The sequence below is a fragment of the Canis lupus genome, chromosome 22 (assembly GCF_048164855.1).
Source record: "Canis lupus baileyi chromosome 22, mCanLup2.hap1, whole genome shotgun sequence".
In the NCBI taxonomy this organism is placed as follows: domain Eukaryota; kingdom Metazoa; phylum Chordata; class Mammalia; order Carnivora; family Canidae; genus Canis; species Canis lupus.
The window spans coordinates 4,370,458-4,387,961 of record NC_132859.1 but is presented as its reverse complement, the minus strand read 5'-3'; positions in this window follow the sequence as shown (position 1 = coordinate 4,387,961).

Sequence of the window (17,504 nt, the reverse complement as noted above, 5' to 3'; positions counted from 1 at the left end):
AGTGGAATTTGCAATCCTAATACATATGGAAATCTTCAAGCCAGAGGGGAAGAGTCCACCAGAAGCCTATATTTCAGAACATTTTTAAAGCTAACTCATCCTAAAGGCAAAAGTGAAGTAAAACTAAGCATGACCATGATAGTTATGACCCTAAGATGGCTCCTAAGAATGTCTGGACCCTAATCTTCACACGTATAAATATGAACGAGTACATCTGCCATTATGTTATTTTATGTGGCAAAGGGATTGTGCAGAAGTAGTTGAAGTTACTCGTCAGTTGGTTTTGAATTAATCAAAACTAAGGTCAGCTATGTGGGCCTAATCTAATCATATAAACCTTTAAAGGTAGACAAGTTTGTCTAGTAGTGGTAGGAGAGGAAGTCAGAGAGATTCAAAGCACAAGCAGGATTTTAAGCAACACTGCTGGCTGTGAAGATGGAAAGGATCATGTTTGAGGTCAAGAGAGAGGCCCCTAGGAGTGAGAGTGGCCCCCAGCTGACAGCCACCAAGCAAATATGGACCTCAGTACTACAGTCACCAGGAACGAAATTATACCAATAGTCTAGATGATCTGGAAGTGGATTCCTACCTACAGCTTTCAGATAAGAGCCCAGTTTGGCTGATACTTTTTGCAACTTTGTGAAACCTAAACAGAGAACCCAGTCAAGACTGCCTCGGCTCCTAATCTACAGAACCATGAAATAATAAGTGAGTGTTGTTTTATGTTACTAAATGTGTGGCAATTTGTTATGTAGCAATACAAACTAGTATATGGACCTAGGATGAAAATGTTCTTTATCAAGGAGGATCACAGCCTTCTGGACTGCTGAACTCATGTTTCTGTAAGATATCCCATTACACGGCCCAGATAGTACATATTTATACAAAAACAAACAAATAAACAAAAACCTGCATACCATTTGTTATAAAATAATCCAGAAAAAAAGGTTGGAGTGGGGTATAAAACAAGATTACCACAATTCTTGAATATATGTTAAATATACATTTAAAATTTCCATATGATTACATAAGACATATTTCTTTATGCTACCATATTATATATTTCCAAATGACAGTATATGTTTCCATATGATAACATATACATTTAAATACATATTTTATAGTAAACACATGATATGAATTTAAAATTTCCAAAGGAAAAACAGGAATAGTAGAGGACCAAAAATAATAAGTTACTGAAAGGTAGAAGGTAAATATGATTGAATTGAAAGATGAAAGCAAAAAAAAAAAAAAAAAAAAAAAAAGAAAGATGAAAGCACAACCCAAAAGAGGCAAAAGAGAGATCTACTACAAATAATGCTTCCCCCAAGCTTCCCAATGGTGAGCTAACTCTGGGACAATGATCAGAGCAACTGATTGGGAGACTGCTGAGGTACCAACCAGCCAGTTTGCTACGTGCCACCATAGCCCTCACTCCTCCTTTTTGCTTGGGCCAATCATGGGACAGTATGCCACAGACACAGGTAGGAATGAAGCCTGGAGATGCTAGGACTAAAATGGCAGACACCCAGGTGTCTACTAAGACCCATAAGGAAAATGGAAATCTTTCTAGCTCCTGGCATATCATGCCCTGCTGTATATGCTGTATCTGCCCACAATTACTCAAGATAGGCTGAAGTAAGCAGTATGGCGCTTATACTCACAGTATAAAAGGGAATCCCCAATACAAAGATGAGTTTTTGTTGTTGTTGCTGTTGCTGTTTTAAGAAAATCAACTATGGAAGTGAAGTATCAAAAAAAAAAAAAAAAAAGTAGAAGAGGCTCAGCAATTGAGTGTCTGCCTTCAGCTCAGGCCCTGATCCCAGATTCCGTGGATCAAGTCCCACATCGGGCTCCTTGCATGGAACCTGCTTCTCTTCCCTCTGCCTCTTTCTGTGTCTCTCGTGAATAAATAAATAAAATCTTTTTAAAAAGAAGTAGAAGAAATAGTACCTGATGCAGTAAAGTTAACAGAAAAAAGAAAGAAAATTTTAAATGAAGTATAACATTCTGAAATGAATATGAGATGATACCACTTCCATGAGAAAATAACGTTCATTATAAAAACATAATTATTACAAAATAACATAAAAATATACATAATTTAATGGTAATTTTGGAATAAATATACATGATGGGAAAAGCAAATCAGAAATTAAGATAATGGAATTAATAATTAAGATTTTAGTGGAAGAGAAAATAAAACCAAATAATTAAGTTAAAAATCTGTAGTATTCTCCTAAAAAATATCCAGTAAAAATCCCTTTTAAACTGGAAATATCAGTAGATACATATTTTTTACCTCTTTCTACTGAAGATCATGGAAGCAATGATAAAGCAGTAGCAATGAGTACTTCTAATACCAGATCATGGTCTCTAAACTAGATCTTTTCCTTGAATGATGCCCAGTATAAGCCTGGACAGAAAATACACTAGATAAGCCTGGGACATCCTATTGTGCTAGAAAGAATGGCAGCTATCCGGGGTGATTAGTGTCATTTTTAAAAAGAAACAAAGCCAGCTTTGAATACCACTAGCTAAAGAATAGAAATTTGAACATGAAAAATGAATCATGACTCTAATGGATAGAAATATTTCAAATATATAAAAATCCATGAGTTTGTAATAAAACTCCTAAAGTCTACGCCTAACAACCTTTGAACTTTGTTAGTGCATCATTTTTTTTATCCCAAAAGCTGAAAAATAAAGTGAAATAATTAGCATTTATTTTATCTTTTATGAACAAACTATTTTAGGGTAACTAAAATTTGATGAGGGAAAGTTCTCTTTGTAGAATAATCATTTCTATTATTAAAAAAATCAACATCTTTTTGCCCCTAATAATGGTTAATACGACATTCCTTAATGGTTGCTAAAAACACTAGATAAAGGGTTGATAAGGATCTTTATAATGGGTGGATCAGGCACACAAGTCCTGCACCCATTAAATGATCTTAACTTCACTACAAGATAGTGCACTTTCATTACATATCTAATACAACTCATGTATTAATCTTGCTAAAAATTCTACCTAAATCTCATCAAAATGCTATATCAAAATGTTAATTTATAGGAAATTCAAGTGACAGAAAAACATATTAATACCATGAGGATACAATCCACAAAACCCAAAATATAGGACGTTCTAAAGGATAAACAACTTCATTTCTTCAATAAAAAAATAGTATTTTTAAAATAAGTGGGGACTTTTAAAATGAGTTCTCATAGCCAGTGGGACTTAAAACCTGGAATTTTAAAAACACAGCAGGCTTGGCTCTGGGAAAGCTGGTGCACAAAAGGAAACTGAGTCCACCCTTAAAGAGACAGCACAACAAACAACCCAGGGAGATACAGCATAGAAGCAGAAGTTTGAAAGGGACCTGGGACATCCTGGAGGCAGTTATTTACTCTTCCCCATGTTCTAGAGGATGTCCTAGAGGGTCAGAAATCTCTAGGGAACTCTTCCAGGGACAAAGAACTGGCAGGAATCATTCTCTTCCCCCATCCCCCATCTTTAGCATGGCAACCTACAGGATTCACACCTAATTAGCTAGCACAGCCACCCCCACCACCATCCATCCCCACCCCCCAGCTGCCCTTCCACCCGCCTCCATGCTATGCTTTCTCTAGTCCACCCCTCCCAAGAGCCCACCTCAGTACAGGAGCTGCAGGTCTCCTCCTACAGAAGACCAGGGGCATGAAAAGCTTGCTAGTACTGCCACCTCAGTGCACTATGCTTCCAGGGATCCATCCTTCCCGATGGCCTGCATCAGTCCTGGCACTGTAGAGCCTTTCCAGCACAGGACCAATGGCATGCAAAGCATGCTAGTACCCTTTCTCACAGTGTTGGCCATTGCAGAGAAACCCGGCCCTTCTTGGCGCCCTCGCTCCCCAACCCCCATCAGTTCCATTTGGAGTTATTTTCAACCACAGTTGCTTCATCAGTTTAGCAGAGTAGAACCTTGCATCTCATTCATGACCAGCTGTGGCAATAAGTGACACAACTGCCCAAAGTAATTCCTCCAGAAGGATTCTTTTATTTCTAAACCCATCTCCTCTATTTGTTTGCTTGAGGTCATTATGGAGCAGCATGTTACTTAATTAATGCTGTTGATTATTTAGATCCTAAAGCTTATCTAAGGCTTCAATGGCTGGAAAACATCTCCCCCCCCCCCCCGACCCAGGGACTAAAATTCTAATTTAGGTTTCATTTGAGATCCTTGCAAGAGAGTAGAAGAACTTGGTATCAAATGCTATTGAAGGAGATTTCTAAACCCATCTCCTCTATTTATTCAGACAAATAGAGGTACACTCTCGTACCATGAGAAGTGTATGTACTGGAACTGATAAAAGGCATTTTAAAGAGACTTTTTATTTTTTTATTTTATTTTATTTTATTTTATTTTTAAATTTCTTTTTATTGGAGTTCAATCTGCCAACATATAGCATAACACCCAGTGCTCATCCCATCCAGTGCCCCCCTCAGTGCCTGTCACCCAGTCACCCCAACCCCCCGCCCACCTCCCCTTCTACCACCCCTTGTTTGTTTCCCAGAGTTAGGAGTCTCTCATGTTCTGTCTCCCTCTCTGATATTTCCCACTCGTTTTCTTAAAGAGACTTAAGAAAAAAAAAAAATTTGGTTGCCCCACCAAACAGCCCCACTGTGCTTTGGCAGATCCACCCTCTCCACTAGGCTCTGGCCACCATCCATAGAGGGCAGTGCCACAGGCCTGGCAGTATGCAAGTAGCCCCTACAGTGGCCAGCACCTCCAAAGGGACTCAGCCCCAGAGAGAGGGAAAGATAGCTACACACACCAGTGAAACAGAGGCCCTAGCAGTGGACTGGCAACAGACACCTGGTCTGACTACAAGCTCCACCCACCCCAATGAAAGTTTCTCAGGGGACAAAACAGAAAGAGTCCCCTGCAGTTTGGCACTACTGCATCTCTGGCAAATGACTGGTCTGACTCAACTCAAGCCAAGGCATCCCCAGACTGGCCCACTAACACCACAGGGACCTAACCCTGTCCACAACAGGCAAAGAGAGCCACTGCAGATGACTGGACTAAAGGAAAATGCAGCTTAGTCTCAACAGAAGGGCAGACACATCACACATAGGGGACATTCCTGAAATACCAGGTTCTGGTGAAAAGGGGACAACACATAGCAGGGCATACTGGATCTCCTTTACAAGGTCATTACTTTAAAATGCAGGAGACATAGCTGTCTATTTCAGCACACAGAAATAGACACAGAGAGACAAAATTAAAAGCAGAGGACTATGTCCCAAAGAAAGAATAGGAAAAAAATCACAAGACCCAAGTGAAACAGAGATAAGTAATATTTTTTTATTTTATTTTATTTTTAAATTCTGATAGAGAATTTAAACAAATGATCATAACTATACTCACCAGACTTGAGAAAAGAGTGAAGGACATCTGTAAGACCATAAACAATGAAATAAAAGAGAACTAATCAGAGATGAAGAACACAATAAATGAAATTAAAAATACAATAAAGGGAATAAATAATAGACCAGAGGAAGCAGAAGAATGAATCAGCAACCTGGAGAACAGAGTATTGGAAAAGTAATCCAGCTGAGCTGATGAGAGAAAAAAAAAAAAAGTGTGTGTGTGTGTATATATATATATATACATACATATGTGTGTGTATATATATATATATGTATGTATGCACATAATGTGTGTATAATATATATTATACACACATACATAGAATGAGAACAGACAGGGATCTCAGCAACACCATCAAGCACAACATCTGCATTATAAGCATCCTGAAAGGAGAAAGAAAGAAAACGTGAAAGAAAATCTATTTGAGGCAATAATAGCTGAAAACTTCCCAAATCCGAAACTACAAGAAGGAAAACTACAAAACTACAAGAAGGAAACAGGAATCTAGATCTAGGAGGTACAGAAAGCCTCCCAAAAATCAACACAAGGTGGTCCACACCAAGATACATAGTAATTAAGATATAAAAACTAGTGATAAAGAATTTTAAAAGCAGCAAGGGTTACATACAAAGGAAACCTCATAAGGCCATGAGCTGACTCCGGCAAAAATGCTACAGGCCAGAAGAGAGTGGAAAAATATATTCAAAGTGCTGAAAGGAAAAAAGTCTGCAACCACGAATACTCTATCCAGCAGAGCTATCATTCAAAATAGAAGAAGTAGTTTCCCATACCAAAAAAAAAAAAAAAAGGTTAACAGAATTATCGACCACTAAAGTCATACAAGAAATGTTAAAGGGGACTTTTTAAATGGAAAGGAAAGATCATAAACAGGAGTAAGGAAAATAGGAAGCCAAAAGCAATAAAAATAAGAATTTCTGTAAAAATCAATCAAGGGATTCACAAAATGAAAAGATGTAAAGTATGACACTATATTCATAAAACATTAGGGGAAGAGGATTAAAAAATGGGCTCAAAATTAAGTGACCATTCATTTAATATAGACTGCTATATACAGAAGATATTATACACAAACCAAATGGTAGCCACAAATCAAAAACCAGTAATAGACATGCAAAAAATAAAGAGAAAAAGTACATCACTAAAGAAAGCCAACTCATGGTGAGAGAAGAAAGTAAGAAAAGAAAGAAAGGAATGAAAAGAAAACTACAAAAACAAGTATAAAACAAGTAACAAAATGGCTATATATATACACATATATATGTATATATATATTTATCAATAATCACTTTCAATGTAAATGAACTAAGTGTTTCAATCAAAAGACATAGGGTGATGGAATGGATATAAAAAAAATACTCATCTACATGCTGCCTACAAGAGACTCACTTCAGACTTAATGACACATGCAGATTGAAAGTGAAGGGATGAAGAAGCATTTGTCAGAAAAATGGGTGTGAAAAGGAAGTTGGGATAGTAATACTTCTAGCAGAGAAAATAGACTTTAAAACAAAGACTGTAACAAGAGATACAAGGATACTATATAATCATAAAGGAAAAAATCTAACAAGAGGATATAACAATTATAAATATTTATGCATCCAACATGGGAGACTCAAATACACAAAACAGTTAACAACAAACATAAGGTAAATCAATACTAATATGATAGTAAGAGACTTTAACACTCTACCTCCATCAAGGGGCAGATCATCCAAATAGAAAATAAACAAGGAAACGGTGGCTTTGAATAATAAACTGGACCAGATAGATTAGCAGACATATTTGGAACATTCCATCCCTAAACAGTAGAACATATATTCTTTTCAAATGCCCATGGAATATTCTCCAGAATAGATCATATATTGGGCCACAAAACAAGTCTCAATAAATTCAAAAAAATCAAAGTCACATCATGCATATTTTCTAACCACAACACTATGAAACAAGAAATTAACTACAAGAAAAGTCTGGAAAGATCACAAATACATGGAGGTTAAATAACGTGCTACTAAACAATGAATGGGTCAACCAAGAAGGGAAAGAGGAAATCAAAAATTACATGGAAACAAAAGAAAATACAATGATCTAAAATCTTTGGGATATAGAAAAAATGGTTATAAGAAGAAAGCATATAGTGATAAAAGCCTAAACCAAGAAGAAAGAAAAATCTCAGATAAACAACTTAAACTCATACCTCAAGGGCTAGAAAAAGAAGAACAAACAAGACCCAAGCCCAGCAAAAGGAAGAAAATAATAAAGATTAGAACAGAAATAAATGATACTGATACTAAACAAACAAATAAACAAACAAAAACCAGGAGATGGTTCTTTGAAAAGGTCAATAAAATTGATAAACCTCTAGCCAGACTCATTTAAAAAAAAAGTAAGAGAGAGGACCCAAATAAACAAAATCATTAATGCAAAAGGAGAAATAACAACTAAAACCACAGAAACACTAGCAATTTCAACAGAATATAATGAAAACCTACATGCCAATAAATTTGACAACCTGGGAGAAATGGATACAATTCCTAGAAACATATAACCTGGCAAAACTAAATCAGGAAGAGGCAGAAAATCTAAATAGAAAAATTACCAGCAATGAAACTGACTCAGTAATAAAAAATTAAATTAAATTAAATTAAAAACAAAAACAAAAACAAAAAAATACCTCCAAACAAACGAAAGTCCAGGACCAGGCAGTTTCACAGGAAAATTCTACCAAACATTTAAAGAGTTAATATCTATTTTCAAATTATTCCAAAAACTAAAAAAGGAAGGAAAACTTCCAAATTCATTCTATAAGGCCAGCATTACCATGAAAGAACCAGATAAAGATACCATGATAAAAGAGATCTAAAAAAAAAAAAAAAAAAAAGAGAGAGAGAGAGAGATCTATAGGCCAATATCTGTCATGAACATAGATACAAAAATCATCAAAAAATACAGAATCCAATAATATTCTAAAAAATTATATGCCACAATCAGTAAACCCAGAAATAAACCCACAATATTATGGCCAATTAATCTTTGACAAAACAGAAAAGAATATGCAATGGGAAAAAGACACTCTCTTCAAAATTTGGTGTTGGGAAAACTGGACAACAACATGCAAAAGAATGAAACTGGACCATTTTCTTTTACCACATATGAAAATAAACTCAAAATGGATTAAAGACCTAAATTTGAAACTTGAAACCATAAACATCCTCGAAGAGAAGACAGGCAATAATAATAATCTCTCTGAATCAGCCACGTTTACACGTAGTTAGATATTTTTCTAGATATTACATAAATTATTTACATGAAAAGGCAAAATATAGTTTCAGTTATTAAAATGTAATTCTCACAAACCTTGAAAAATTAACCAGGGAATTAAGAAAAAAATCAATAATGAAATAAAAGCAGAAACAGTAATTGTTCAGTATTGTTTACAAGGAGTAATATTAATAAAAATATGTAACTAAAATCTCTGATGATCTCCATTTAGACAAAAAGGGGGAGAAATTTGGATGTTATGGATAGGCTTAACCCAACATTTATAAAACTGTTTAAATAAGTGTTAAAATTTTAAGATTTAAAATATAAGTGCTAAATAAAAAAAAAAAAGGACATGCAATATCAAGTGTTGACAAGGATGTGGAACAACTAGAATATACAGTTTGGTTGGAGTTCAAATTGGTACAATCACTATGGGAAATTGTCCATGTCCAATGTTGAATATACATATAGTATACAACCCAGTAATTTCATTTATAGAAATAAAATCAACAGAAATGAGCAATAAGGTAAGTCAAAAGATTTGTCTTAAAATATTCAGCTGCATTGCATCTAATTATCAAACCCTGGAAACTACCCAAATGCTTATCAACAATAGAATGGAAAAATAAATTTTGATATACAATGAAGTACTATACAATAGTACAAACTAAAGCTGCATGCAATAGTATGTATGAATCTCACAAACATTAACGTTAGCAAAAAAAAAAAAAAAAAGATACTGCATGATTCCATTTATACAGAGGTCAAAAGGAGGCAAAACTATACATTATAAGTCATTATAGGTTGCTATTCCTAGTAAAGAGATTGGAAATGCAAGAGAAGCTCAGGGAACCTCTGGGATGCTGGTTGTTTTCAGTCTTGCCCTGGCTGTGAAAAATCAAGTTGAAGAACTCTTAAAACTCAACAATAAGAAAACAAACAATCTGATTGAAAAATGGGCCAAATATCTTAAGACACCTCAAACAAAGGGCAAATAATCATATGAATCAATGCCCCACGTGATACATTAGTGAATTGCAAATCAAAACAAGATACCACAACACACGATTAGAATGGCCAAAACCAGAACTATACACCACAGCCATTTGGGAAGCCAGCTGGAAAACTGGCTCCTTACAAAACTAAATATATTCTTAATATGATTAAGTAATCATATCTCTTGGTATTTACCCAAAGAAGTTGAAAACTAGGGTGTCTGGGTGGCTCAGTCTGTTTAAGCATCTGACTTTGATTCAGGTCATGATCTCAGGGTCCTGAGATCAAGCCCTGTATCTGGCTCTGTGCTCAGCGTGGAGTCAGCTTGTCCTTCTGCCCCTCTCCCAACTTGTACACATTCAGGCACATGCTCTCCCTCTCTCTCAAATAAATAAAATCTTAAAAAAAAAAAAAAAGTTAAAAATGTATGCCCACACAAAAACCTGCACATGCATGTTTATAGCAGCTTTCTTCATAATTGGCAAAATTTGGAAGCAATTAAGATAACCTTCAGTAAGTGAATGGATACATAAACTGTGCTATATTCAGAGAATGAAATATTCAGTACTAAAAATAAATGAACTATCAAGCCATGAAAAAACAGAGAGGAAACTTAACTGTATATTCAATGTAAAAGAAGTCAATTCAAAAAGGCTACACACTATTTGATTCCAATTATATGACATTCTGGGAAATGCAAAACTATGGAAACCATAAAAAGATCAGTGGTTGCTGAGGGGTAGGGGGTTTGAAAAGGCAGAGCATAAGCATTTTAGGGCAGTAAAAAATACTCTGTATAATATTATATTGATAGATATTAGTCATTATACTTTTGTCCAAACCCATAGGATGCAAGACACTAAGAGTGAAATCTAAAGTAAATTATGGACTTTAGGTGATTATGATGTGTTCTTATAGGATACATCATAATAATCCTTGCAATAAATGTCCCATTCTGGTAAATGATGTGAATAATGGAAAAGGCCATGTGTGAGACGGGAGCCATATGGAAAATCTCTATACTTTCTCTACTTAATTTTGTTATAAACCTAAAATTGCTCTTTAAAAAATTATCTTTCAAAAAAAATCACCAAGTTGCACGTTTATGACTTCTTGCCTTAAAATTAGTAAAATTTTGGGGGTACTTGAGTGGCTCAGCTGGTTAAGCGTCTGCCTTCAGCTCAGGTCATGATCCTGGGGTCCTGGGATCCAGCCCTGTGTCAGGCTCCCTGTTTAGCAGGAAATCTGCCTTTCCCTCTCCCTCTCCTCACCTCACGCTCATGCACGCTCTCTCTCTCTCAAATGAATAAATAAAATATTTTTTAAAAATCAATAGAGTTTTCAAAAATTTAGGGAGCCCCTAAAAAAATAGAACTTATTTTTAAAAATGTAGAACTTCCAAGCTATGGATGGCAGTGAAAATAGAATAACTGATCAACCCAAAAATAAGTAGATAAGGAAACATCAAGGAATAAAAAGGGTGGTAAACAGACTACAAAACATGATGTGGCAAAAATAAGTCCAAACCTAAGAGTAATCAAAAAAAACAAAAAAAACAAAAAAACCCACTTTTTAAAAATGTGAGTGATTTAAATTTACATCTAAAAGACAGAAGTTCTCAGTTTTAATAAAACTGAATATATATATTGAATATAATTCAGTTTTAAATTTAGTTTATGATTTATAAAAGACCCATTTAAATAAAATTGCACAAAAGATTTGAGATAGTAGATGAAAAATGTAACAGGCAAACATTAACAAAAGAAATCTGGTATATTAATATTTAATAGCAAAAGAGTAGATTTCAAGACATTAAAAAGGACCTTGATATTTCAGACTTCTTAAAGGAAATAATCCACCAAGAAGTAAAGACAGTCAAATATGTCTTCAAAATATAGAAATGAATAGAGAAAATGACAAGACCATAATCATATGAGGAAACCTTAATATAGGCTCTCTCAAACAGAAAATATACATTCTGTTCAAAAATAAATGGAACGTTTACAAAATGTAATTATACCATACATAATTTTATTTCAAATCCTATAAAATGAAATTTAAAAGTCCTTTACTAGAGATAAGAAGACAAATTATCATAAAATTATAGGCGGCTGTATCAATCATGAGTGAAAAATTTATTACCATAATAATTACATGAATTTTTCTGTTATACCTACAATCTGGTTTATTAAAGAATAAAATTATGCAAGACCCCAATAAAGCTCCAGTTATTTTTGCTCAAGGAAATCTGTGTGAAAAAACAACAAATGTTGAATGAACAGAAAAATGACCTAAGTCTTACAAGTTTTCTTAATAAACAGCCCAGTGATAGAATCTTGGACTGCAGGGCTCTGTGTATCAATCCAGAAGTCGCTAAAATCAAAGACTTTTACCATGTGAACTCTGGGTCAGAAGAGAGGCATCTCTGCATTAACTTCCGAAGGTTATTTAGGGAGACTAGCTGCTAATGTCAGCTACTTCACACAATCCTGTTGCACCTAACTGTCCAGGCAGCAAATGTGTTCAGCTCGTACTACCACTACCAACACTGGCTCCTTACTTTCCTTGTGAGTGTATTACATCGGTACAATAGAGGCCCTTATAACTGGGGACAATATAAGCAACAGTATTTGGAACAGAGTGCCTTGAGGCTAATTCTATACTGGCAGAGTAGCGCTACAATTATCTTGCTTTGCCAAGAAACATTGCCTCACATTAAATGAGAATTGAGTCTAAGTTTGGGTTCCTTTTTGAGGCAAGAGGAAGAATCTTATAAGACATTTCCCCGAAAAAAAGGCAGTTGCTCCGTTGTAAATGGAGCCCTTGTTTACTAAGATAATAAACCAGTTATTCGTTTTCACTGAACATGATTTCAATTGGAGAGAAAATCTAGAACTGTATGTTCTAATACCAATTCATAAATTTTCTGTTAGACATTCATCTTTTGTCCAGTCTTCATCTTTTTCCTCCAAAGAATATAGTGTATTTGATTCACAACTTGTAGGGAATTTTAATAGCCAGTTGAATATTTTTTTTTTAGCCAGTTGAATATTAATCATTTACCCAGTCATACAAATTCTGTGTGTGTGTGTGTGTGTGTGTGTGTGTGTGTGCCTGGTACACATATAGGTAGTGATATTCTGGTTAATGTTTAAGAACTGGCCTATCTGGGGGAAAAAAAAAGTCTTGGTTTGTAATGTTTGCTGGTTTCCATGGTATAAATACCCCTTCCATGATCAATGTCAAGCTACCCAGATTCCTGAAAATGTAACAATCAGCTCTCACAAGCCAGAGCCAGCCAGTTCCAGCACACTAGGGGGGCGGAAATGCTTTTGAACCATCAAAACTGAATTGGTGGCAATATCTGTGTCTTGCTATTCTGAGGATGTAGTTTAGGATATATGACTTATGGTAAATGTTATGTTTGATGCTTTGGTCAATTATATTTTTACTTATGCAAAATTCTGGAGCACAGATATCATCCTTTTAAACTATCAGACTTCAGAGACAGATGGCTAAATGTAATAGCACAAGAAAAAAATTAACACTTAAAGTAGTAGGCAACATTGCAGAATAAAGGCAGATTTTAAAGAAATATTTCCAGGGCTCTTTAAAGCACAGCCTAAAGACAATAAATAGGTCTTTGTACTGGTTTGCTTCATTTTTAAAACTGTGAAGTAGATAATAACCATTACCTTCGTGCTCTCTTCAGTCCTGAGAAGAGCTTTTCAAGCTGTATTTCAGAAATGCAACATTAAAGTCATGCTGAGAGCTTTTCCTTTTAAAGCAGACAACAGCTTTTATAGATGTGAGAAGTCATTGAGCTGCACTCCTGACTCCTGGCCTATGTGACTCTGAAAAGCTTTGTATGATTTTCACATAGGAGAAATGATCTTACTGACATTTTCTCCCAACCTCAAAATGGGCTCCTTTTAATTAGAAAACTAGAGAGCATGAAGCCTCATTTTTTCCCTAAGTTATTGTACCACCTAATTGTTATTCAAATTTTTGAAATAAGACATCACTTTCCAAACATCAGTATATTTTGCTCTATTCAGTTTTATGCATTATACCAAAAAATACACACACATGAAAAAAATTAGAATTCTTTCTATTCACATTAACTCTCCAAAGAAATTGCAGTGCTTAAACAATTTTAAGAATGAAAGGAATTCAGATGATGCCTCAAACATCAATCAGCACTCCCAGTTCAACTGACACAGCCACGGAAATTTGGTCATTAGGACAATAGCCCCCTAAGAAAAGAACAAAACAAACTAGCAGGTAAGAATCACAGTAAATGATAACTAACACTAAACACTTTTGCATATTAATTTGCTTAAGGGTTTTTAGATTATATTTTATAAAGTTCATTAATTACAGTTATCTTTCACTAGTAAGAATACTCCACAGTACTGGCAATATTAACAATCCAACTGAAATAAAACAGCTTATATAACGGTTATCAAGCTTTTGTTACTAGAGGGCCCTTTTTTCAGTTTCTCATTATGTTCTAACATCTTCCAAGTAAATCTATAAAAAGAGTTATTTTCATGAAAGTGATTTTTTTTTCAAATACCCACAATCATAATTTTGAGTACTTAATACTTGAGAATCTATTTTGCACTTCTAATCAATTCATCAGATGTTTATAAACTCCCACCATGTGTCAAATACTATGCTAAGTCTGGGAGAAATCTTAGTCTATAACACAAAAAATACTTGGGTTAAGTGTCATGAAATGTTATTTCTAACCCTTTTCCTGACTTATGACTTGAAAGACAGTTTTCGGTTCAATGTTGCACCAAATAGTAATTCCAAAGCATAACTTGAGGCAATTACTCAGGTCAGTGTGATGTATCAAGGAAAAATATGTAAAGATGAACAATGAAGTTGTAAATGAATCATAAGGAATTTGATCAAAGAGCTCAGATTTGCTTAAATATGTATAACTTAATATCAAGAACATCATTAATACCATTAAAATATCACTTTTCAAACAAATGATCAGCATTGATTTTTCCTTTTTCTGAGCTTAATCATTTTAGTATACTTGATTTCTGCCATAGTCAAAATGCTATCCATAAATAAGTAGCAGGAGAAAAAATATTTAAGAATGTACACAGCAAGATGGTTTACATCAGCTGTTTTCAGACTAGGATATAGCAGCTCTAAGGCAATACCTTCCAATAAGGTATTAGAACAAAAACAGTTTTACCGAAATCCATTTAAAATGGGTTTCCAACACCAAAAAAAATGAATAATCTGATTTAAAAATGGCCAGAGGACATGAATAGATATTTTTTCAAAAGACACAAATGGCCAGCAGACATATGAAAAAATATTTAACATCACTAAACTCCAGGGAAATGCAACTCAAAACCACAATAATTTATCACCTTAAACCTCTCAGAATGGCTAAAATAAAAAAGATTAGAAATAATAAGTGTTGGGGATCCCTGGGTGGGTTTGGTGCCTGCCTTTGGCCCAGGGCGCGATCCTGGAGACCTGGGATCGAATCCCACGTCGGGCTCCCGGTGCATGGAGCCTGCTTCTCCCTCTGCCTGTGTCTCTGCCTCTCTCTCTCTCTCTCTCTCTCTGTGTGTGTGACTATCATAAATAAATAAAAATTTTAAAAAAAAGAAATAATAAGTGTTGGCAAGGATGTGGAGAAAAAAGGAACCCTTGTGCACTGTTGGAGGGAATGTAAATTGGTATAGCCGATATAGCCATTGTGGAAAGCAATATGAAGTTTCCTCAAAAAGTTAAAAATACAAATACCATATCCAATAATTCCTCTACTGGGTATTTATTCGCCCTCCCCCCAAAAAAACCAAAAATATTAATTCAAAAAGATAAATGTACCCCTATGTTTACTGCAGCATTATTTATAATTACAAGAATTGGGAGCATCCGAAGTGTCCATTGGTAGTTGAATGGATAAAGAAGATGCTATACACACATGTGCGGATGCACGCGGGCAGGAGGAATATTACTCAGCCATAAAAAAGGATAAGATCTTGCCATTTGCAATAACATCAATGCTAAGTAAAATAAGTCAGAAAGAGAAAGACAAATACCATATGATTTCAGTTATATGTGGAATCTAAAAAACAAAACAAATGAATAAGCAAACAAACAAAAGCAGAATCAGACATATAAATACAGAAAACAAACTGATGGTTGCCAGACAGGAGAGGGGTAGGAGGATGGACAAATGGGTAAAGGGGAGTGGGAGATAGAGATTTCAAGTTAGGGAATGAATAAGTCACAGAAATAAAAGACACAGTGTAGGGAATATAGTCAATGGTATAATGGCGTTGTATGACAACAGAGGGTAGGTACACTTGTGAGCATAGCATAACATATAGAGCTGTTGAATCAATATGTTGTACTCCTGAAACTAATATAACATCATATGTCAACTCTACTGAAATTAAATTAAGTTAGGGACGCCTGTGTGGCTCAGCATTTAAGCATCTGCCTTCGGCTCAGGGCATGACCCTGGGGTCCCAGGATCAAGTGCTACATCGGGCTCCCTGCATGGAGCCTGCTTCTGCCTGTGTCTCTGCCTCTCTCTCTCTCTCTCTCTCTCTCTCTGTGTGTGTCTCATGAAGAAATAAATAAAATCTTTAAATTAAATTAAATTAAATGGTTCTCTTTCATGACAGTCCTCCTTCTACTTCACAATAACATTGCCTTAGGGATGTAAAAACCTCTGGGGCACCAAACACACTATTTGGAATGTTGGTGTTAAGAAAGCTAAGAACTGGATAAAAAATCTTTTTTTTTTTTTAATCAATGAGTATTCAATTCTTTGCCTTGAAAAAATTTAAGAAGAAATTAAGCCAACTGTCAAATGGTAGATGATTAAAAATATTTTTAATAAGAGATTGTATTAGGCTCCTCCAGAGAAATAGAATCAATAAAATCAAATTGAGTGACACTGCTATCATAAGACTTCCATTCCCATTTATTTAAATAGACATAATCTTTCCATCTGTAAATATAAAAATTAAAGCAGAATTAATACCCAATATGGTCTTATTCTAGCGGTAAGTTAATATTCATCCATGTCTATGTAAGATCATTTGTAAAAAATTCCATCCATCTCCCTAAGAAATGTATTTCCTCAATAATTTCTTGTCAAAATGTGCAATATATTTGTGCTATTTATAGTTCAATTACATAATAATAACTGTAATAAAAACTCACTTCAAAAAAAATTTTAATAGAAGCTTATGAACACAAATCTTTTAAAAAATTTTCCAAATAGTACACATATTTTTATTAAAAGTAATCTAAGGATTAATAAAGTATTTTGAAGCATAAAAATGTAATTTAGGATGAAATTCTGTTGAGGAATAGAACTACCGGTAAAAAAAAGAAAAAGAAAAGTGAACCTTCTGGTTTGAAAAGTTTATAGATCAATTTTGGGCAGGGAAGGACAGAGGGAAAAGAAGAGTGAGATAATCCATGCTGGACATGGAGCCTGAAGTGGGGCTCAATCTCACGACCCTGAGATCATGACCTAAGCTGAAATCAAGAGTCAGATGCTTAACTGACAGAGCCACCCACGTGCCCCTATTCACCAATTTTGGAATGGATTATAGTTGGTAACACACTCTTGTGGCCTTTAGGTAATATTGAGGGCTTTTTAAACAGTTTTTAAAGGTCAATATTTACATTATGCTGGAAATTATACCGTTTGTGACTATTTATAATTATGATAAGATTTTTAAAATGTACATTTAGATGGGCAAGAGGATATGTAGTTTTCAAAAATTCTTTCAGCAGATATTTAAGAAAAAA